Here is a 23,365-nt window from a genome sequence, read left to right as displayed (position 1 = left end):
GAGAAGGATCTCCGACCTGTAGCACAATTGGCATTTTAGGAGGTGGTCGCTGGGCCCTCACCACCTCTCCGGCCTCCATCCACCAGCCACTTCCTCCCTCCTGGGCTATGTTCTCTCTCCTCTGCATCCTGGGGTCTGAAATGGTCCCCAGCCCGCCGGGAGGCAGCAGGGTCCCCGCTCCGCCGGCTCTCCCCGGCGTCGGCCCCGCCCCCCGCGCCCCGGCACCCCTTCCACCCGCCACCCCGCGCCTCCGACAGCCACGCCCTCCCCGTGGGCGAGATCACCTGTCCCTCCTCCGCCGCCGCCTCCTCGGGTACCCTTTCGCCCCCCTCCTGCTCCCCCTCCTCCGCCACCTCCCCCAAGCCCTCCCCTTCCCCGCCTCCTCCCACCCCTCGGTGTATATAGTAAAGGCCGGGCGCCGCACGCAGACACACTCGTCTGGACACAGGCGCACACACGCTCACGCACGACCGGCAGCAGCGGCGGCGACAGCAGCTCGGTGACAGCGGCGACGGCAGCTCCCACCGCTGCGCACCCCCTTCAGGCGGCCGGCGGCGAGGCCAGACCGGAGAGTTCCCGCACCCGCGACCACTCCTTGGCTTCCTGGAGGCGGCGGCCGCGATTGCAAGGTAGCGGCCGCGACGCCCCCGTGCGGGCCGGGGTACCCCCCCCCGTGCCCTCCCCGCGCGGACCTGCCACCGGGACGCAGGGGGCGCGCCGGGCTGGGCGCGCCTGGCGGGGCCCGGCGCCCGGGGAGGGGCCTGCTCCCGGAGGCAGGACGGCGCCCGGAGGCCGGGGCCAGCGGGGAGGGCCGGGCGGGGGCGGGGACGCGAGCCGAGGCCGCCACCCGCGCGGCGTCCCCGGGCCCCGCTCCTGCTCCCGGCGCCGCGCACTGGCCGGCGGGGCTGGGGCCGGCCGGGGAGGCGGCGCCGGGCGGCGGGGCGGGGGCCCCGAAGTGGGTTTCGGGCCGCCACCGGCGCTGGCACCGGGCGCAGAGGGCGGCGCGCGGCGGACTCCGCGCCCGGGCATCGCACCCGGGCCGCCTTCGGCTCTGCCGCTCTGCCCTGGCCCGGAAAACCCGGCGCCTTCCAGGCCCTTCGAAAGATGGATTCTGTTGACGTATCTGGCGGCCCTGGCGAGCAGGGTGGAAAGTTGGGTTTTGCCAGATCTCACTGGGCTCGTCTTTGTGACGCTCGGCCAGCCCCGCATCCTTCCGGAGCTGGGTGAGTGTGCGTCGGCGCCCCGCGAGCCTTCGTGCCCCCCAATGCCCAGACCCGGGGTGGCCGCACCAGCTCGGGCTTTCTGCCATGTTAGGCACCGAGCAGCCTTCTCGCTGCATTTTTGCGTGCGTTTCAGCGGTGCCTTTTGCTGCGGAGGGAGTTCTTGCCTTCCTCCGCGTTGGCTTTTTCGGGGTTGGGGTTATGCTCTGTGTGTTTGCTTGTTTGCCGTTTAAAGCCCGACTATTGTTCAGGATAAGCTCCGCCTGGGTGGGGAAATGGCATCCCACCACAGTTGCCGGCGAGGGGGTAGAAATGTTGCCAAACAGCTGCTGCTTTGTTTTTCCCTGTCAGAAGTCCCTGGAGTGGGTTTGGGGCACGACGGATGGATGCAGAGAGGGATGGGGCACGGAAGAAGAAGGTGGCTGTGGAGGAGCGAATTGTCACCCACCCCAAGGCACGCAGTCAGCTTCCCTCTCTGCCTGCCAAACTTTTATGAATATTCCTTTTGTGATGGGGGAAGCTTAATGAATTCAGCCCAGTTTTCCAGGGAAAAGCAACCCGGCTTTAACAATGGTTTGAGAACTTAATCAATGAGAAAGGCAGGGGGAGGAGGAGGAGACGCTGACACCGTATCGGCGATGTGGCTGCTTCTTACAGAGTCAGGTAGGGGAGAGGTGGGCAGGGCAGGGCGCAGCGCCTGCGTGGCCGCGTTGCCGGAACTGTCAGCAGCTTTTACCTGTGCCCGCTGGAGCCACCCACCGTCGTTAGCCACCTCACGGTCTACCCAGAACTCGGCGACGGGGCTTGAGGGGCCGCTCGCGGCAGTGCGGGGGCGGCCCCCCTCATCTGGCGTTTTTAAGGATGTGTAAATATTTTGCTGAGGATAAGTGACATCAACAGAATGATATTCCGCAGAGCCCGGGTGTGCAGCGATGATAAATAGATACGGCCAAACAAAGTTTTGATAACCGCGGATTCTCAGGCTGGCTCTGTTTCATTTGGGTCTTTGTTTTTGTTGGTTTAGCATTATCTCTCATCCTCTAGTGCGAGCCCTTTATTTAGCTGATTCTTGGAAGCTGCTCTTTAGAACAGAGAGAAAAGCAGCCAGCAGGGAGAAAACAATTCTTAGCCTTGCGTGCATCGGGCAAGGTTTTGTGTGCTTTTCCCAAGGAATCTCCCACCGTTTTCTAGACGTCTCTCTTCCTCCTTTTGCGTCATCAGAATCGTTTGTTGATTGACCAAGAGACTTTTGATAACTTTGAAAATGTGTTGTGATATGCCTTTGTTCCAGTAGAGGGGTGGCAGCATGGGAGGAGGGCAGTGGGGCGCCTAGTGAATGGGAGCTGCTCACCCGAGCAGCATCATGTCCCTACCCACTGTTTTGTCCTCGGTGTTTTCTTCTCAAAGGGGAACACAGGGAGCTGTGCTACTTTCTGAAGGCGGGGTGGCTGGAAGGCTATAAGCCCGGTGGCATCCCGATTTCTCTGCTCCTTGGAAGCCCAGAGAAGCCACCTACCCCCCACCCCACACACAATATCCTGTGAATGGGCGCTTCCGCCTCGTTCTGACAGATGCCCACTAGAGACGTCGACAAGGTGGCCGGGCACCACGAGCCAAGTCAGACTGGATCTTGGGGTACTGGCTGCTTTGGCACCAGCCCATGGTACCATTCGGCCCGCCAGAGAGGTCCTTTATCATGCAAAGAAGCCCCAGACCTCCACAGGTGAGTTTTGGCCCAGGAAAATCTGCCCGTCTCAGGAACAAATGAGAAAACAGCTTTCCAGGTGATGCCAATTGCCAATATGAGAACTCGGTTGATGGGCATTCTGGTCAAGAACTGTAAAATAAACGAATAAATGTCTTGTAGCCAGAAAACAGAGCCACCAAGACAGGACCCCTGAAATGGAAAAAAATAAGAAAAGAAAGAAAGAAAAAGGCTGGAAGGTGTGTGACGAGGTGTTGCTGGAAGCGCTATAGCACCAGAAGACCAATATAGCCCTAGCTATAATGACCTGAAAACTAGATAGGACTGGTCTCCCCAGAACCATCTGACCCAGAGTGGAGGTATTCTGTGTGTGCAGACATCCACACACAGTGTGCTCTGAATGTACAGGAAGAAAATAGCAAGTGTCTATTCTCTGGCTCCTCCTGTAACCTTAGATTCAGGGAAGGAGGGTAGTGGAGGGAAATAAGTCAAGAAGGAAATTAACATTTGTTGTTGCCCTCTGTCTGCCAGACACTTTACATGTGGGAAACCATGATGTAACAGAGGCATTATTTTACAGATAAGGAATCTGAGGCTCAGAGAAATTTCCAGTTGAGTGTCTGATTCCAGACTTCGGTGGTTATGACTTAAAGGGGCAACATGTTCCTCTACCCTTCCCCCAAGTCTCTTATTTATTTCTCCCGGAGACCGGAGTCCTCAGCCCCTACCAAATATAGTACCTAACTGGGGGAGGGGGGCACCAGTGAGGCAGCCCAGCCACCCAGGGTACATGCTTATGTGCCAAGTAGATAGACCCCAAATAGCCCTTAACTATTTCAGATGCAAAGACTGTGCCTTTTCGTCTTGGAATTCCCAACACCCAACCGTTGCTTAATGAATGAGCGTTGAGTGACTAAATGATGGAACTGATGGAGTGAATGGTGGTGGGAGGGAGCTGTAAGTTATTATCAAGGGAGACCAGCAGGGAGAAATCCAGAGATTTGTGTTTGGTTGGGGTCTCGGAGCGCCTGGTGTCATGCTGCAGTTCTAGCCCTGGGTAGTTCCAAGCCGACGAGCCCATGTGAGATGAGCATTAGCGTTCCCACCTTATACACGAGGAAACTGAGGATGAGACAGATTAAGTAATTAGCCCGAGGTCTATGGTGGGCCCAGAGGGTAGGTAAGGTATTTCTGACTCTCAAATAAATAAACTCTAAATAAAGATAAGGTGGGTTCTTGCTCCGCAACTGCACCATCAAAGCAAGTCTTTTAGCCCCCTTCCAACCAGATGGTGGCCTTTAACCCCCTAGAAATTCTGGGGCCACTGGGAGAGCCAGGATTTGAATCCACATATGAGGTGTTTCTGACTCTGCTGCCTCCATGATCAGAATGTGAGGGGGACCTCAGAGAATGAGGCTCTTGAGGAAGGGGAAAGATGGCTAATTGCGCTCTCCCGTGCACAAAAGCCTGCGTGGGACCCTGAATTAAGCTTGATTTGGGGATCAGGGTGACATCCTTGCTGCAGAGTTGGCAGCGCTTGTCTCTGGAGAATGCCTCTGATTGCCGCTTCTCCCTCCCACCTGACCGTCTGCCCGGATGCCCATCATCTCATTTTTACCAGACTCAAGGCGTCTCCTTTGTGGCTCGCGATTTCTGATGAGCCTTTCAAGGCTGCCGCTCTGCTGTGTTCTGACGGCAGCTGCTGAGGAGGTGATTTGGGCGGCCACGTTAGTACTTCTGGATTTCGCACATGACCCTCCTTCTCTCTCCAGCCAAGAACACTCATAGGAACACACATGCACGCGCAGACGCAGGCGCACGTAATTGGATCATGTTTCTGTATCTGCTTCACCAAATTAGATTGCAAACCCAGAATTGTTATTGAAAGAACATACGTGACTTTGGTGATCTTCTGTCCCAGCCCCTGCCTTAAAGAGATCCGAAGAGCTAAGATACAGGCTGCTCAAGCAGCAGATGCCTTAAGTAATGATTGTACTCGCCGGCCTTGGGCAGCCCGCAGCCCCGCACCATGTCGGCATGGGCCCTGGGCCTTTCGTAAGAGCCCATTTTAATCTCCGCTTAGAGGTAGGGCTGGGCTCCTAGAACATCCCAATCCTTGCAGTTCCCATTTCTGCTGTAATTCTTATCGCCCATCCTGCTCTCACACGTCACTGTTCTTTCCACAGCTTTTTTGGTCTTTCAGCCCAGCACTGTCTAATAGAACTTTCTATGATGACGGAAATATACCATACCTGCACCATCCCGTATAGTGGCCACTAGTCTCATGTGGCTTTTCAGCAGGTGGAAAGGTGGCTAGTCCAAAGCAGGGTATGCTATGACGATAACATACGCACAGGATTTCCAAGACTTAGTACAAAGAAGGAATGCAAAATAGCTCATTAATAATTTGTATATTGATGACATGTTAAAATGATAATATTTTGAATATATTTGTTAAATAAGCTAGCGTTAAAATTAATGTCACCTGTTCCTTTTAATCTTTTTAACGGGCCCACTAGAAACTTTAAAATTGCATACGTATTTCTATTAGGCAGCTCTGCTCTACCAGCCTGTGCCTTCAGCCTCATAGCACCTCCAGAAGTTTTGGGGGGCATAAACGCCCTCCATCCCCGTGGCAGGTGGGAGGCATGGGACTGACTCAAGAGCCACAACAGTCTGGCATCAGGCGACTTTGATTATCAGTAACTAAGGTGCCATTTTGCGTGTTTGCTCAGTCACCTTCCGTGAGGAACGTGGGCTCCTGAAACTGAATGGAGATGAGAGAGCAAGACAGGGGTGGGGTGGGCAGGGCTGGCCGTCCTTTCCTCCAGCCCAGGCCAGTGTCCTTGCCCCCTGGAGAGCTGTCTCCCTCCTGAGCGACTGATTTCCTTGACACCTGCTCTAATAATATCCTTCCCGGGGATGTGTGTTTGGAGAACAGTGTCCCCAGTAGGCAGCCTTGTGCTGAGCGTGGGTTATTTGGGTCTGGGGCCAGTCTTAAAGAAGAGAAAGGAAAAGAGGGGGACGCACATAGTCATTTCCTGACAGCTTGATGAAAACAAGAGCAAGGGAATAAATGCAGTTTCTGCGAGAGAGACAGGATGAACACCAGGAAGGCCAGTTTTACACACATGTGGTACCACCGATGAGGAGCCCTGAGCAAGGGGCAGCTCAGGAGGGCGGGGGAAGGCTCACAGCAGGCACTGCGGTCTTCCTGGGCCCTACCCTGGGCCCTGGGCATGGCCCGAGGAAACAGAAAGAGCTGGAATAATGAACTTGGGGCTTCGGTGATTTATAGGTCAGGCGCCTGTGGCTCTGGCTCCTGAGGGGGCTGCCCCCACAGGGGACCCTTGGCTGACCTCCTGGAGCTCCTCGGAAGGAGCTGGTTTTGTTTCCCATGGCAGAAGCAGACTGTTTACTGGAGCACAGGAAGAATCCGACATTCTGGCGAAAAATAATTCATTAACAGCCAGGGTATTACCAGTTCCCTGGAAAAGCTCCTCCAGCTGCACTGTAGCAACTGTTCTTTCTCAGCAGCGGAATTGGGCCTCACTGGCAGCCAAGGCTGGGTATGCTTTGGCGTTTTTGTCATTGCTGTTATTTTTGCCTTTGTGTGTTTGCCTACTTTGGCCTTATAATTCACGGAAAGGAACGGTGGCCTGGAAGGGTCGAAATGCTATAGCTGTCAGCCATTCTTCCCTCCACGGTTTTAGCCTGGAAGCTCTAGGCCAACTCTAGGAACACGCTTTTTTTCCTGCCCGAAGCCCATCCTCATGCTGGGGACACCACACAGCCACACAGAATGTTCTAGAACTAAAGGAATTTTAGAGAATCTCAGCACCTGCTCTTAAGACTTTATGGAAACAATTGACTGAAGGACTCCCACACCCACCTCACACACACACACACACACACACATGCGCGCGCGCACACACACACACGCGCACACGCACACACACACACACACAGTGGGGCCACAAAGTGTGTGATTCATCATCCCAGTTTTGAGGGTATTTGGAAAGCCGTGCAGGCATAACCAACAGAATGGGCTGCATGTTTTGTTCACTAAAGAATGATTGAATCTATAGTAAATAAAATAGAATGATTCAGAAAGCTTTTTATGCTCTGGAAAAATCTGCTTAAAAAAAAGGGGGACTTTGTCTGCTTGTTTGCTTTTTAATGCCTCATGCTCAGAAATGTGTGCCCAGCTAGCAAGAAATGGGAAAGAATGGCATTTCCTTGGTTTAGTTCTTTAAAACACTAATTGCAGGTTAAGTAAGATGCAGTGTATTGATTTTGGTTTTGTATGGAATGTAACTAGATAATCATTTTATTTTATGAGAGATTAATTTCCATCCATTTAGACTGATGAAATATGCATTTAAAATGCACCCTGCCTAGCTCCACCATCATCACAGTATTTCTTTAATGTTCCCAGATTCAGATTGAGAACCTGTTTCATTTATTTGGAAAGGAGTAAATATGTCCTTAGTAAACATATATGTAAGCCAACCTTAGATTTCAAGGAAAATGGGATTTTCCTCCTTTGATGACTGCCAAAGATACAAATATCGAAGGCCAAGCGTATTTGCCTTTATCTAGAGCATGGTTTCTCCACCTTGGCCCTGTTGACATTTTAGGCCAGGTCACTCTGCTGCGGGGCTGCCGTGTGCCCTGTAGGCTGTTTAGCAGTATCCCTGGCCTCCACCCACCAGATGCCAGAAGTGTTGCCCCCCTCCCCACCCCAGTTGTGGCAGCCAAAAATGTCTCCAGATCTTGCCAGATGTCCCCTCTGGGGCAAAATGGACCCTGGTTGAGAACCACTGGTCTAGACCAAGATTTAATAGGTAATTTGTGGCTTTTGGAAATTTTCAGTTTGAAATAATAAAAGACACAATTTCCCCCTCTGAATTACATGTACAATTCATGGGGGTGATTAATTAACAGTTGGAAGTGGGTCATGTGCCTGATTTAATTTTAAAGAGGGTGGAAGGGTCTATGAGATTGTATAAGAGATTATACAGAGATTTTTTTTTTTTTTTGCGGTACGTGGGCCTCTCACTGCTGTGGCCTCTCCCGTTGCGGAGCACAGGCTCCGGATGCGCAGGCTCAGCGGCCACGGCTCACGGGCCCAGCCGCTCCGCGGCATGTGGGATCTTCCCGGACCGGGGCATGAACCCGCGTCCCCTGCATCGGCAGGCGGACTCTCAACCACTGTGTCACCGGGGAAGCCCCAGAGGTTTCTTTTTAAGTCAGGTGATCAAATAAGTCATAGGTAATTGGGGGGCACATTGTAACAACTAACAGCTTCTCTGTTTCTTCATGAAGAGAACAGGTTTATTTCTCCCCAATTTCTTTTTCATATGCACCTGATTCCAGGCATGCCTTCAAAGCCACCAGGCATCTTCCTCTACCCCACCCCCTCCCCCCACTGTCATTTCTCCTGTAGCATCTTAAGCCTGAGCCAATTAATTTAGCCCTTTAGTGTACTTGGGAGAGCTCTGCTCATAACACTGTAATAGACTCATTTCAGATCGTAGCAGCGCTTTACCCACCACTCATTTGTGTGTTTTCCAGCACTGTTGAGAGAGAAAGTCAATGGTGAGGAGATGGAGAATTTTTCAAAATTATTGGACGTTCAAATTCAGGTGGGCCTCACCACCCCTTCCGGTTTTCCCCCCTCTTACACACATTTATTTCCCTGCAGCAGTTCTGCTTGGGAAAGAGAACGGCAGCAGGGCTCCTTCAGCCAGCTCGGTCCTGGTAATGCCTGCAGTCAACAGTAACAGATGGAATGCTGCCGCTGGCTGAGCCCTCGGCCATCTTCTTACTGGTGGTCCCTGGAAAGGCTAGAAGGGGGGTGGTCACGCCTTCACGGGGAAGGTGTCATGGGGTTGAGCCATTCCCTGCCCATCCGTGGAAATGGGATGGGCGTTTGGGGGACAGAGAGAGAACAGAGAGGTGGATTGCTCGTTCCACAGGACAGTGTCCCAGGACCAAGGCTGCCCTGACAGTCGTTGGAGGGGGATGGGTGTTGGCGGGTGCTCAAGGGTATGGCCAGGTGCTCAGTGCAGACATCACTGGGGGCCACTTCATTTTGCAGCCATCCAAGGCAGGCCGACCTTTTCTAAAGAGTGTCCGAAGGAGTTCCAAGTGTCGATTGTAGAGGGATTCCTTTGCAGGCGTAGCCAGTGAGGAAAGATGGAAAGGTGTGCATGGAGGGGTTGGCCAAGCCAGCAGTTAGACCCTCAGTGGTGAGTTCTAGCCTCCCTTGAAGAGTAGTTTGACTCTTCCTTGTCAGCGTGAAGGAAGAGGCAATGCGCTGGCAGACATCCACCGAGTGCTGGGTCCAGGCAGATAAATAATTGATATGCAGCACGTGACTCTTGGTCATTCTGAATTGCCCAGCCCTTGCAGGGTAGGATTTGGGTGATGGCTGCAACAGTGGGAGAGGAAGCAGGATCATAAATCTGGGCTTTGGAGGCCAGTTTTGTGGTGCAGAGCCCACTGGGGCCACCACTGTGTGCTGCAGAAGCCAACAGACAGGTCCGAGTGGTATGTTGTTCCTCAAAATAATGGCAATGGAAATGGCTGTGAAAAACATTTAGACCCTTGTCATAAAAATGCAAACAGTCTTCCTGCTATAGGGAAAAGCTAAATAAACTCTATTGCAGCTGTATTAAGTAGAAACAGATTTGAAAATCGGGTGTTTTTTTTTTTTCCTGAGACACTTATTTATAGCAGGTTGGGCAAAGGCTGCCACTATCTTTCGCGACTCCGGAAGAGTGTTTTCCAGATGGTCCTTGCTGTTTTTCTCTTTATTAAGCTTAGCTGAACACAGCCTCTCTTGGAAAGGTTCAGAGAAACTGGTGTTATTTTTTTCAGATTACAGTGGCCGTTGATTGGCCAACAAATCAATGGATGGGAATGGATTGAGCCTGTGCCGATGAATTTCCTTTTGCATTTAAAAATAAGAAAAATGTCAAGGAAAGCTCAAAATAGAGGCGCTATTTCCACTGTGTACATTGAAGCTTTGAAAACCATTCAGGACTGCATTTTCTATTAATTTACATTTGCATTTTTCCTCAAATAATGCCCTCCTCTTTGCTAAAACTCTGCAGTGTTACCGTTTCCTTTCCAACATCTAAACAATGTCCAGATACATTTCAGATTGAGCAATTAGCTCTGGCTGCAATTTCCTTTTGTGAAAAAAAGAAATCACTAACCCGCTAGACTAAATATGAAATTATTGAATGTGAAAATATCAATATTTGTTCTAGGATCCTTTGTGGCTTACTTGCATTTTAAGAAGGCTAGAAGAGGCTGATTCTGCCTGGCCTTTCCATGTCAGACACACCCGCGCCAGAAACCTTAAGCCTTGTTTCTGCTCTTAGGAGCTGGGCAGTTGGGTTTGGGGTCATCAAGCCTGATTCTTACAGCCCAAACTGCACAGGGAACCGTTTTGGAAAGTCACATAAACCCGTGATCCCTACAGACCGGGCTTAAGGACTACCACGCCATGTGGGACAAAATTTCTACCCATGCACAGTTAAATGGAAGAAGAGTGAAAATGTACTCAGTCTCTTTTTTAAAGCTAAACCTTTTCCATTTTACAGAGCTTCCCTTTATTCTAAAATGGCCTTTCCCACTTTTCTTAGTGTTAAAGTCTCTTTTATGAATGATGACATTTGTAGTTTAACATCTTTTTTTGACAAAGTCGGAAGTTGTCCAACTCATGTTGGATCCTCCTTTTTTTTTAATGTTACTCATCCAGAACATTAGAAAGTCTGGGATTCACCCAGGAGGCCTGAGTAGATCAGGAAAGGGAGGCTTTGTTATGATTTCTAAGCCAGAGAACCCAACCTGAGCAAGGGTCCTGCTGCCAGTCCCTTACCTGACTCTTCTGACCCATTACCCACAGAGCTGGCTTTGTCCAGAGTCCATGTGAAGAATGGAAATGCTTCTCCAGAGGAGTTGTTTTTCATTATTTTTTTTTTTTGGCCACACTGCGCCGCTTGCAGGATTTTAGTTCCATGACCAGGGATCGAACCCGGGCTCCCTGCAGTGGAAGCGCAAAGTCCTAACCACTGGACTGCCAGGGAAGTCCCTCCAAAGGAGTTTGAAGGGGAAAACTGGCCTCTTGGACATGATGTCTGAGCATGCAGCCTCAATGCCGGGAGCCTGGACCCTTTATCCCTGGCTCCCCATGTCAACTCTGCTGCCAGTTCACATAGGCTCAACCCACCGTCCTCCTCTCCTCAGCCCTGCCCACCGCTGTCGGGAGCACAGGCCTCAGCATGGCTCACCTGGCAGGATCCTCAGTCTCCTTACTACTCTGCCCCACTCCTGTCTTGCTCCCCCAGCTGCTCTTCCTCTCGCTAAAGCAACCCTCTAACTTTGTCACTGTAGCTCAAGAACATTCAGTGACTCCCTATTTCCTAATTAGAATAAAACCCCATATGAAGTACTATTCCCATTTTCCCAGCCCATTCTCTCCCTCATGACTGCTCTTCAGCACAGAGGATGTTTCCGGGTTGTACAGTTGCTCTTCGCTGTGTGTGTGTGTGTGTGTGTGTGTGTGTGTGTGTGTGTGTATGTTTTATTGAAGGATAGTTGATTTACAATGTTGTGTTAGTTTCAGGTGTACAGCAAAGTGATTCAGTTGTATATATATATTCTTTTTCAGATTCTTTTCCATTATAGATAATTACAAGATATTGAATATAGTTCCCTGTGCTATACGGTACGGCCTTGTTGTTTATCTGTTTTATATACAGTAGTATGTATCTGTTCATCCCAAACTCCTAATTTATCCCTCCTCCCCCTTTCCGCTTTGGTAATCATAAGTTTGTTTCCTATGTCTGGGAGTCTATTTCTGTTTTGCAAATAAGCTCCTTGTATCATTTTTTTAGATTCCACATATAAGTGATACCTTATGATACCTGTTTTTCTCTGACTTACTTCACTTAGTGTGATAATCTCTGGGTCCATCCATGTTGCTGCAAATGGCATTATTTCATTCTTTTTTATGGCTGAGTAGTATTCCATTTTATATATATATATGTGTGTGTGTGTGTGCGTGCATGCATGTGTGTGTGTGTGTGTATGCATGACACATCTTTATCCGTTCATCTGTCGATGGACATTTAGGCTGTTTTCATGTCCTGGCTATTGGCAGTAGCGCTGCTGTGAACACAGGGGTGCATGTATGTTTTCAAATTATAGTTTTGTCTGAGTATGTGCCCAGGAATGGGATTACTGAGTCATATGGTAATTCTCTTTTTAGTTTTTTGAGGAACCTCCATACTGTTCTCCATAGTGGCTGTATCAATTTACATTCCCACCAACAGTGTAGGAGGGTTCCCTTTTCTCCACACCCTCTCCAGCTTTTATTATTTGTAGACTTTTTGATGATATCTCGGCTGTGTTTTGTTTGCTTTCTTTATGGGGGGAGGTTTGCAAGAAGGTTACAAGATCTCTCGGGCATCTTTCTAGATGAAGAACACTGAAGCCTTGAGTCTAATGTAATGGCCCCTTTCCATGGATTGTGACATTAGTGGTTTAAAAGGAAAAAGGAAAAATCTCCACACAAAATGAGGCTCTCCGACTTCAAGAATTGTAGCCTTCCTACAAGTCTTCTTCAGTGCTGCTTCTGGATTAGAACGCCCCATTTTTTGACCTGCCAGCAAATGGGTATTGCTTCAGGATGGCACTGCTGGCTTGTCCTGCTGAAAACAGAGCCACTCCCACAAGCTTCGAAATTTGCAGTCAAAACGTAGTGAAAGGAGTCCATCTTAGCCAATGCAGATTGTCCATTCTATTAGAAAATGTCTCTGATGGTTGCTTATAAAATCATAGTAGCAAGAGTATTACCTATTATTTATCAAGCTCCTGCTATAGCCTGGACAGTTGTACCAGGCGATTTACATTTATTATTTTAGTTCCAGCTCCATAGCGGCCATATGAGGTAGGTGGATGTTATGAGCTTTATTTCATAAAGGAGGAATCGGGGGCTCAGAGACGGTTAGTAACTTACACAAGGTCACACAGCTCAAAGGAGGTGGAACTGGGATTCTCTACAGTGTGGTTCAATAGAACTTTCTGCGATGATGGACATGTCCTACGCTGTCCAATATGGTAGCCACTAGCCGTAAGTCGCTATTGAGCACTAGAAATGTGACTGGTGTGGCTGAGGCCTGACTTTTTAATCTTTTTCTTAACCATTTTTAACTGTACAGTTCAGTGGTGTTAACTACATCCATACTGTTGTGCAGCAATAACTACCATCCATCTCCAGAACCCTGAGTCTCTGTCCTCATTAAACACTAACTCGCTATTCACCCTCCTCCCAACAACCCCTGGCAACCATCCTTCTATTTTCTTTTTTCTTTCTTTCTTTTTCAGTCTCCCCTTTTCCCTCACATCCCAGCCTCTGGTAACCACCATTCTACTCTATGTTACTATAAATGTGGTTTCGTGGTTTTTTCAAAATATTCTACATTTAAGTGAGATCATGCAATATTTGTCTTTCTGTTTTAAATGTAAATTACCACTTGTGGCTAGTGGCTACCATACTGGACAGCGCAGCTCTAGAGCGTGCTTGCTTCCCTGTGCCATTCTGCCCCTCTGCTCTCGCTTACGTGCACCTCCCCTGTAACACCCAGCCGCTTTGCGCCTCTCTTCCTCCCTCCCAGCCCGGCACAGCTCCTCCCTTTCTTGGAGGCCCGTAGACCAGTGGTTCTCAAGCTTTAGCGTGCATTAGAATCATCTGGAGGGCTTGTTAAAACACAGATTCCTAGGACCCGCTCCCCGTGCAGGCCTGGAGTGGGGCCCAAGAATTTGCATTTCTGACAAGTTCCCAGGTGCTCCGGGGCTGCTGGTGCTAGGATCTTTGGATGAACATTATCTATCGGGGCTTAAGGACTAATTCCTGCTTCTTAAAGTGGTGTGGCCTGGGGCTTAGCTGTTACCTCCCGGTCCCGCAAGGAGCAGTGGTTGCTGGCTCACATCAGCTGGGAGAATCCGCCTTCCTGCTCCTGTCCTGAGGACCTGGCCCTCTGTCAGTCCCAACTTTACTTGTACCACTGTTAGCTTGGGTCACTCCCTTGTCAGCTGTTCTGGAGTGCATTCATTTTAACTAGGGGCTCCTTGGGAGGGGCTGGAAAGCCTGGCAGGGGGAAGGAAGAAGTATAATCTCTAGGAATTGCCTAACCACGTAGGGCAGGCCTGGTCGGAGAGGCCCATTTACTGGCCGAGCTGCTGTTCTCTGCAATTAAACGGTGGCAGAAAACTTAAACAGGAAAGAAAAAAAAAAAAGTGAAGCAGGTAAGGCAGACAGGTGACAAAGCTGAGTCCCCCATCCTTGTATCTTCACCCTAATTAAGGTCTTTGTCCATTTTGGAGGGCAAAGGACAAATGCCCTGGGGCAGGATTGGAGGTGAAGTGGTGGGAATGGCCAGGGGGCCAAGAGAGGTCCCTGGAAAGGGTGCTGTCGTGTTGGCCACCTTGATTCTTTTTTTTTTAAATATAAATTTATTTATTTATTTATTTTTGGCTGCATTGGGTCTTCACTGATGCACGCGGGCTTTCTCTAGTTGCCGAGAGCTGGGGCTGCTCTTCGTTGTGGTGCACAGGCTCCTTCTCCACTGCGGTGGCTTCTCTTGTTGTGGAGCGCGGGCTCAGTAGTTGTGTCTCGTGGGCTCTAGAGCGCAGGCTCGGTAGCTGTGTCTCGCGGGCTCTAGAGCACAGGCTCAGTAGTTGTGGCGCACGGGCTTAGTTGCTCCGCAGCATGTGGGATCTTCCCGGCCCAGGGCTCGAACCCGTGTCCTATGCATTGGCAGGCGAATTCTTAACCACTGTGCCACCGGGGAAGCCCTGGCCACCTTAATTCTTGATCTAGCTTTCATCGGTGCTGAGAATGTTGTTCTTGTTAAAAATAAATACACATGTAAAGAAGTAGCTGCTAGGCTGTTCTTCTTATGAGTATTTGTAGAATAAAAAAATCATTTTTTTCCTAAGTGTACACATATCCATATTTTCTCCCACAGAACCTGAGCTTTTTTTCTTTTCTTTCTCTGTTTCCCCCTCTTTGTTTTGTTTTGTGTTTTGAGAGCAGGAATCATGTGTCTTTTTTTTTTTTTTTTTTTGTGGCTTGGTCTCAAACCAGCATTCATTCTCTTGAGCCAGGCAGCACTTCCTAAAGTTCATTTTAATCACCATCTAGGACAACCCAACCCTCCGTGGCTCCTGGCAGTATGCTCCGTAGTACTTAGATGCTGATAATATGTTTAATTAAAAAAAATTACAGCTAGGCAACTTTCCCCGTTTGTCTGTTTCCGAAAGCAAGTCTTCAAAGGCATGAACTCAAAGCCTCATTTCTCTTATTTACAGGGGTCTGTTCCCGTTAATCGGTGGTGAAATGTCAAATTCTTGTGCTTTCAGTACTTCCCTCTTGTTTTTAATCACCACCACTCATCCCACCTTCCTCTATTCAACTGGACCCACTCTCAGCTCCATCTCGGACGCTTGGAACACAAAGCTCTTAAACCCCCGACTGTATGGAAAGCTTCTTCCCTTCCTTCAGATCTGTTGCTTTCCCCCCTCTCTGGGATGGCCAGTGCCAAGTGCCCCATTCCTTTTTCCACTTCTGTGGGTGGGGTGGAGATTCCAAGTTCTCCAAACCCATGATGGAGCTGACAGGACAGCATCTGGACAGGAATTTAATTTACATGCTCTCACTTAAACTGCACAGTAATATTTAGAAACAGCTGTTTTCATTTGCAGATGAGGAAACTGAGGCGGCAGAAGGGCAGGTTACGGACGACGAGCAGAAAAGGTGGGCGGGGTCCAGATCATAATGGGTCTTGTAAGCCTTGGTAAAGAACTTGGACTTTATCCTAAGCAGTTTCACAGAAGCCAGTGACATTATTTACTTTACATGTTTTGTTTTTCTCCCTAGTGGAGAATGAACTGGGGCGGGAGGGAAGGTAGACCAAAAAGGCTCCTTTGCAGAAATCCAGGGAGACCAATGGCCTTGACCTTGAGCTGAAGCGGCATGGTGGCTGTGAATGGGGAAGCAAGTGGCGGGGTTCCAGAAGCATCTAGGAGGCTGACTCTGTGAGACTTGGCAATGGCTGGTAAATTGTGACAACAGCCTGGTTTCTCTCGTTTAGGCCCCTTGATGGGCCAGGAGCGGGGGGAGTTTGGGTACCTGGCTCCCACCCTCCCTTTGTAGCCAGGGATGGGGCGGCCCAGATATAGGCGAGTGGTCAGAAAACCTTGGCCCTGGCCCACGTAATCATATGAGCACCCAGTTCTGAAGGGAATATGATGAAAAGAGTGAATGAACCAGAAAATGGGGGAAGAAAGGAGACCTGACAGACACAGTCAACAGCAAGGAGCACCTTCAGTCAGCAGCTTTAAATACACTTTCCAAGTTCATATGCTTTAAATAGGTCAGAATTTGTAAGCACTGGGGGACATGGGTAATCCTGCTGGTTCAGGCTTTGACTGGGCCCAGCTGGTAGAGAGGAGTTTGGCTGGTGGCCTGCCACCAAGGTGACCAACTGTTCTGGTTGGCCTGGGATTGAGGGGGTTCCTGGGACATGGGACTTTCAGCTTTAAAACCCGGCAGTCCTGGGCAAACTGGGACAAGTTGGTCACCCCACCTGCCGGGGGAGGAGTTGCAGTCTGGACAGCCAGGCTGATCAGGGCCAAAGCAGTGGAGACTCAGTTCAGCCTGGGGACTCGGTATGGGGATGCCACCACAGAGCAGAAAGGGAGCTTGGGAATGGAAAAGGCAAGAACATATCCCGAGCCCTTTCAGATAGCTTCTCTGGGTCTGCATGAAAACGCTTCTCTTAAAATAGGAGGCTGAGCGCTCCATTCTGCTTTCCTGGAAACTAGCCTGTGCCTCGTGCTCCTTAAAATCCTGCCCATGTGGGGATTCAGCTGGGCATTTCCAGTGAACGTTAGGTGAGTGAACAAATTCTCTGGTCCTGCTGGCATCCTGGACTTGCAAGTCCTTAACCAGACGTGGGAAGAGTTAAACTGGGTCCTGGGTGAGCAGAACACTTTCTTTACATAATGTGTTCCTATGTCCAATATAGTTAGAAAGGCCTTTTTATGTTTTTAAAAGCAGCAAAATGCAGAATCATTTGTAGCAGTAGAACATTCAGATCTTCATTTGCAAAGCGACCATAGCCCTCCATTATTCATAACCCTTTTGAAACCAAATGACAATTTTTTTGTCCTCAAAACTTCCCTTCCCCACCCCCATCCCAACTATTTCTCTTCCAAAATAAACCTCAGTAAATAAGCCGACTGAGTGTCCCAAATGGTAGGACAGAGGAGCGCTTGGAATAGGAAACTAACGAAACAGCTCTTTCCTTTGAAGGCCTGGCCTGACACAAGCCTTCCACTCCATTCAGAAATGCAGAGAGAAATGGAGGGTGAGGTGACACTCATCTGCGGACACCAGTGATACCAGGGAAAGGTATCAGAGTCCATTCTTGTGGTGGACAGCAGCAGCAGGAATAAGGAGAAATTCCGTGCGGGGAAATAAAAGAGAAAGAGAAAAATAGAGGAAGATGTGAAAAAAGTAAGGATGAGATTCCTCAGGCCACAAGGCTCAGATAGCATAGGAGCGAGAAAGGACGCAAATGGGACGTGGGTCTGTGGAAGGAGCCTCCAACAATAGCCTGTCTTAAAATGAGTCGGAGAGTGAAAATGAGCTTTGTCGTTTCCCTGTGCCCTTCTGGATCACTTTCTGAGGAGTGGATATTAGTTGTAGCAAAATTGCCTACAGTATATTCTTTCCCAAGCATAAAGGACTTGGTGGGTAAAAGCTGAAATGATAGTATCAGCATTTTAAAAAGGTTTTCTATTTCACATACACTTTAAATAGGTCAGAATTTTTAAGCAGTGAGGGGATAGGGTTTATTCTTTTATTAGCAAAGTTTGACTTCTAAAGCCACTTAGGTGGATGGGAGAAGTCCTAAAAGTTATCCGTCACAGATTCTTATTTTCAGATTTTCATCTGAACTCCTAACATACATACAGGAAAGTGCATGTATTATTAAGAGCACTGCTTGAAGACTTTTCACAAACAGCACACTCACATCACCGGCATCCTGGTGGAGACAGGGGACCACACCAGCTCCCCAAAGCCCCCTGTGCCGTCTTCGTTACCCCTCACCAACAGTAACCACCATCTTCCCACAGCACAGATGAGTTTTGTCTCACACAAGACTTTTTCAATCAGAGCTTTGTGTATGAGTACCAAAAAAAACCAAAACAAAAAAAAAACCCAAAACTCCCCGTAATTTTTTTAGGGAGGAGGGCAGAAATTCTGTAACAGTTTCCTTTCTCTAGCTGCTCTGAGTTAGGCCTGTTAAACAGGAAGTTTCTGAGCTGGGGCCCTGATAGCGCAGGGCTTGGGGCAGACTGGTCTCTGCTGCCCAGAACGATGACCAGGCTGCAAGCCAGTTGCCTGCCCTTGGCACCACCTCTGCCAGAGGCAGCCACCGAGCTTGCCTTATCTGCCTCCTTAAAGCCTCTGTCAGATCTTGCCGTGACACGTGTCTGGAGGCACTGGGGACAGCACAGCAAAATGGCCGAAAGTTCCCCGAACGTGTTGGCCTTCTGGAAAGGAAGGCCAGGCACCACTGAAACAGCTTACCCAACAGGCTCATTTTTCTCCGACTTCCAAATGAGAGTGTGATTGATTAATTTCGCTTCCTGGTAGGTTTCGATGTGCTTTCTGCCTCCTTTTCTTGTTGCTGCAGGAAGCAAACAGGATGAATGCAGGAATAAAGCTATGGAACATACATCGTAATGTTTCTGGAGCGGCATCAGAAAAGGACTTATTTGTTCTCCTGGGTTGTGTAGTGCCGAGTGATTGAATGCTCGCCAAGCTGTCAGTTTTATGAAACAAATTCCCTAACCCCCTTGGCCCAGAGCTTTGCTCAGCCTGAGATGGAAAAGAAATAACTTTTAATAGAAAACTCATTGCTAAAATCTAAGATAAGATTTCAGAGTTACTTCTCTCCTAAGAATAAAATGAAATATTGAAGAAAGCATTTGATGGGGGACTCTTAGGGAACGTTATTTCTCAGTTCTTGGTTAACAAACTATGTTAATAAAAATATTTAGACCTTCGTGATGCATAATGCATATTTATTCCTAGTGAGCTGGCCTGTTTGTATACACAGATGTTTCCTGTGGTCCTTCTATCATTGCTTCTACTTTTTCTGAAACAATATTTCTAGCAGGAAGCAGAATCTTATGTTAAGATCCTAAGTCCCTCACAGACTCTGTTAGTTCGAGCGAGGATATTTCCATTTCCATATTTGATATTGGTGGGGGAGGGGCGGTAGGAATCTTCTTTTATTCAAAAAACATGGAAGATAATGCATCGAATCTACCGTATTGAGACATTATTAGACAATTATTCCTTGGCTTCTAAATTAGACCTGGCCGATTTATCCGGGCACATTCATTGCTGAAGGGCTGGATGGCTTTTCGGTCTCCGTTCTCACTGTCAGAGGCACCGTGAGTAATGCCTACCCTTTCATACAAACCTTAGGTGTGTTTGACTGGGTTTTGCAGATTTTCCAAGGCATTGTTCTCACAGAGCTGCAGTTTCCTTTCCAGCGCCACGAATACTGTGGCAACACAGCTCACCAGCCCAGTTTCTCTGCCAGTCTACGCAGCACTTGGAAATCAATTAAAAATAAAATCCATAGGCCAGCGTGCTGAGGAAGAAAATGAGGCTTTACACATCAGCACTTCTCAAAAAAAAAAAAAAAAAGATGAACCTGTCTTAATAGAAAAATGGCACAATGCCCTAATGAAAAATTAAGCTTCAGGACTCAGTCCCTAATATCTCAGTGCTGAGCGTGTATTTCCTCCTGTGGCTGCCCCTGCGAGTGAATTCTGAAATAATCAGGCAGTGTGTTGAAATAAGATATCATTCCGCGTGACTCTAGCGGTGAAGCATCAGCCTGTCTGGCTGACTTGTCAGTTACTGCCTAGATGCTCGCAGAGGAAGGTTCTGGTTCTTGTGAAGTTTATTTTTCTTTAACATTTTAGTAAATGTGTTTCTCTGTGATTATAAAAGTAATAATACTTATTTTAGAAAAGTTACAAGTATAGAAAGGTGACAAGAAAAGAATAAGTATGATTGTTTTTGGTTCTTGTCCTTAAGAGTCTTTTTTTCCTGTGTGTATGTCCTTTATCTCCTCCAGGAGTTTGGAAGATATATTCCGCAATTCAAAGTGTTCTTGTGCTTAAATCGATTCCCACCCCCACCCCAAAACTCTGTTAACATACATTTCTCTAATTATCAACATCAAGAATGAAAAGCCATCTGTTTATTACCCCCTCATGTGTGACAAAAAAATTTGGCCTTTTTACTCCCCACTCTTCCACTGTCCCTTCCCACCTCACTTGTTCACTGCCGTATCCCAGCACCTAGAACAGCGCCTGGCACCTAGCCAGCTGTTGCTTGATAAATTTGTTGAATCAAATCAGTGAATGAGTGGTGAGAGTTTATCCTCACATTACTTCCAGGAGGTGAGCACTGACTCCTGAGGCCGACCTCTTTCCCCACCTTCCTTTGCTGCCTCTCCCGACCAGTACATTTAAGCCATGGGTCCCATGGCTGTCTGTTGGGTCTGCTTTCCCTGATTATCCACGTGGGGAGGCAGTGAGGGGTGGCAGGGAAAAGTGCCCAGTCTGTGGAGTCAAACAGACCAAATCCCCAGGTCTGCAGATTGCTACATAATGGGGCAAGAGTCTTAATCTCTGTGGGCCTCAGAGATGCCATCTGTAAAATAGGCAGCGATAATACTTTCCTGACAAAATCAGTGACAGGTATGCGTGATATTTGGTACCCAGGCTCCAAAATCTCTAGCTCCTCGTATTGTTCCCACTTCTTTTTCCAATGACAGCAGAAATAAAGAGCCCATGCGCCCCAGAACACTGCCTTTCTCCTTGCATTTCCAGTCATTTCATCTAATGAGCATAGGAGACTTTCTGATGAGTTACCTTTTGCTTCTGTGCCAAGTAAATCATCAACGGCAAAGAATCAAGTGGGCTTTCTGAGAATCTGTGCTTCCCCTGCAGCACGTGTCTTGGTGTGTTGTTATTGTGTGTCTACCTAGCTAACTCCCTCACTAGACAGTAGATGGGTGGGCCTTCCATCTTGGTATCCTCAACCTAGGACCCACAGTGCTGTAACTGAGGAATCACTCAATATGTATTTATTAAGTGAATGAATGAATGAATGACTAGTATCACGTTGTACACATCTTGCCATATCTCAACCACACCTGTGGGCTTTCTATAATCTCCTGGATGACAAAAGTAAACCGAACTATACAATTAAGTTTCTAGCCCTCTGGATCTCTAGTGTAAGCTTCTGACAGACAGACGCAATACTTACTGGTTCTGCAGAGAGCCAGCTTAAGGAAAAAAATTCTAGTTCCTCTTAGTTCCCATGATTAAGTCCATGGATTCGCTGGCTGGCGTGTAATTCCTTTCGAAGAGGAGAGATGATACCGTGTGCACGGTAAAGCTCATGTCTGTAGCTTTTAGTTTGAGTTATGTGTGTTGGCATCTCCTTCACACAGAATCTGATGAGTTGGCATTTATTTTTGACAGCATCTCAAATCTTGTGAAAGTCAGAGCTGGGGGCTGATGATGTTTTTTAGTAATATCTCAGATGGTGGCAGAACAATCTTGATAATAAAAAAGAGACGTTTAAAAAGATATCCCCTTAGAGTTCTTCCGGAAAACTAAAAGTTCAGCAAAGAGCTTTGGAACTTTCCAGAACAAAGGCTTCCTGAGCATTGGAATTTTGCAGACTGGACACAAACACACACACACACACACACACACACACACACACACACACAGTCTCTGAGGTGTGTTTCCTCTAATTCACTGTGACAGCACTTGCTGGTTAGTCCCCCAAACCTGTTTTGTTCATCTTCCCAGGCACCCAACTAGACTACATTTCCCCTTGCAGGTTTATGTGTGGCCATGTGACTAAGTTCTGACCAATAGGATGTGAGTGAAAATGATGTGTGCACCTCTAGTCCAATCATCAAAGCTTTCCAAGTTTTCCTCCATACTCTTTTCTCATCCACTGGCTGGCTGGGATGGAGGAAAGTCCCAGGGCAATCGTGGAAGGAAGGTAGCTGAGCCTCCTCTGCCTGGAGAGGACCACTGTGTGAAATGGAAGTGCTTGATCCAGAGCCCTCACCCTAGACTGTTACATAAACAAGAAATAAGCTTCCGTTCGTAAGCCACTGCAAGTGTGGAGCGATTTGTCAGGCAGTTTATCCGACCTTAACTAAGCCATACTCTATGGATATTAAAAAAAAAAAGAATAGCCAGCAGTGTTCCAAGGCCTTTTATTTGCCAGGAATTGTTTATGTTAATAATAATCCTTTCATCAGGCCTGCAACGTTACCCTCATTTTACAGCCATAGGTACAACTCCAAGTGGGAAGGGGGTGAGGACTTTGTCCACAACGATGGTCCTCAGAGCTGGCACAGAAGGTGGCATTGAGTAGGCTCTCAGTGAGGCTTGTTGATGATGGAGGAAAACAGGCTCAGCGAGGCGGAGTCACACGCCCAGGGTGCACATCTGGAAAATGCTGGACTCACTATTTTATCCTGGTGTGCCTGGCTTCAAGGTCCAGCTCCCTCTGAGTATCTGTAACCCAAGACTTTAAAAAGAATGGGTGGGGAGCCAGCGATGGGCCCTTAGTAAAAAGGTTTTAGTCTCTCATCTTGTATTTCGGATGGGAAAAAGTAACATATTTTAAAAAAGAAAATATTATAGACATCTAAAGCAAAGAAAGGAACACCGTCTTTAATCTTACCAGAGAAAACTGGTACAAGCTTGGTTTTATTCTTTACGTTCTGAACGTATACACACATTTAACAAAAGGAAATCCAGGTTCTCTCCCGCCACGTGACCTTTTCCCTTATTTTCCCCTTAAATAATTTCTTGGCCATTATTTCCGTATCAGGACATACCAACCTGTATCATAGTTTGCAAGGACTGGTGGTACTCTGTATTACCAGCAACAATCTGCGATAGTTAACCAGTTCCCTCTTGGTTATCATGTAGGTTGTTTCAGTCTTTATAACACAAAGGAGCTGTGATCAACATGCTTGTGTGTATCTCTCGGGTAGAATCCTAAGAGGGGAGTTGTGGGTACACCGGCAGGCACGTCTCATTGCCTTCTGTGCGTGGAGACCTATTTCTGCAGAAGGTCCAGATGGTCAACAGATACTGAAATGGACTCGATGGGTTTAGTTCTTCAAGTGAAGGTAACAAAGAACAGTGGAAGAAAGGGTTTCTAGCATCTCAGAATGTGGCAAGTATGCTCCAAGCCCGTGACAGAGATTAACAGTGAGGAGGCCCT

The 23,365-nt window shown here is 48.3% G+C and overlaps 1 protein-coding gene across 1 annotated transcript in view; it reads left to right on the top strand.

Annotated features, from left to right (window-relative positions):
* Positions 1-986: 986 nt before the first annotated feature.
* Positions 987-23,365, top strand: part of RAI2 (retinoic acid induced 2) — a 60,058-nt gene continuing 37,679 nt past the window's right edge. The window contains exon 1 of the mRNA XM_082681140.1: positions 987-1,223. The gene's annotated coding sequence lies outside the window, so the exon portion shown is untranslated. The remainder of the gene's footprint in view (positions 1,224-23,365) is intronic.

The sequence above is a fragment of the Grampus griseus genome (genome assembly GCF_964374135.1).
Source record: "Grampus griseus genome assembly, chromosome: X".
Classification (NCBI taxonomy): Eukaryota; Metazoa; Chordata; class Mammalia; order Artiodactyla; family Delphinidae; genus Grampus; species Grampus griseus.
The sequence above is the reverse complement of the archived record's forward strand: the minus strand, read 5'-3'. Positions and strand labels throughout refer to the sequence as shown.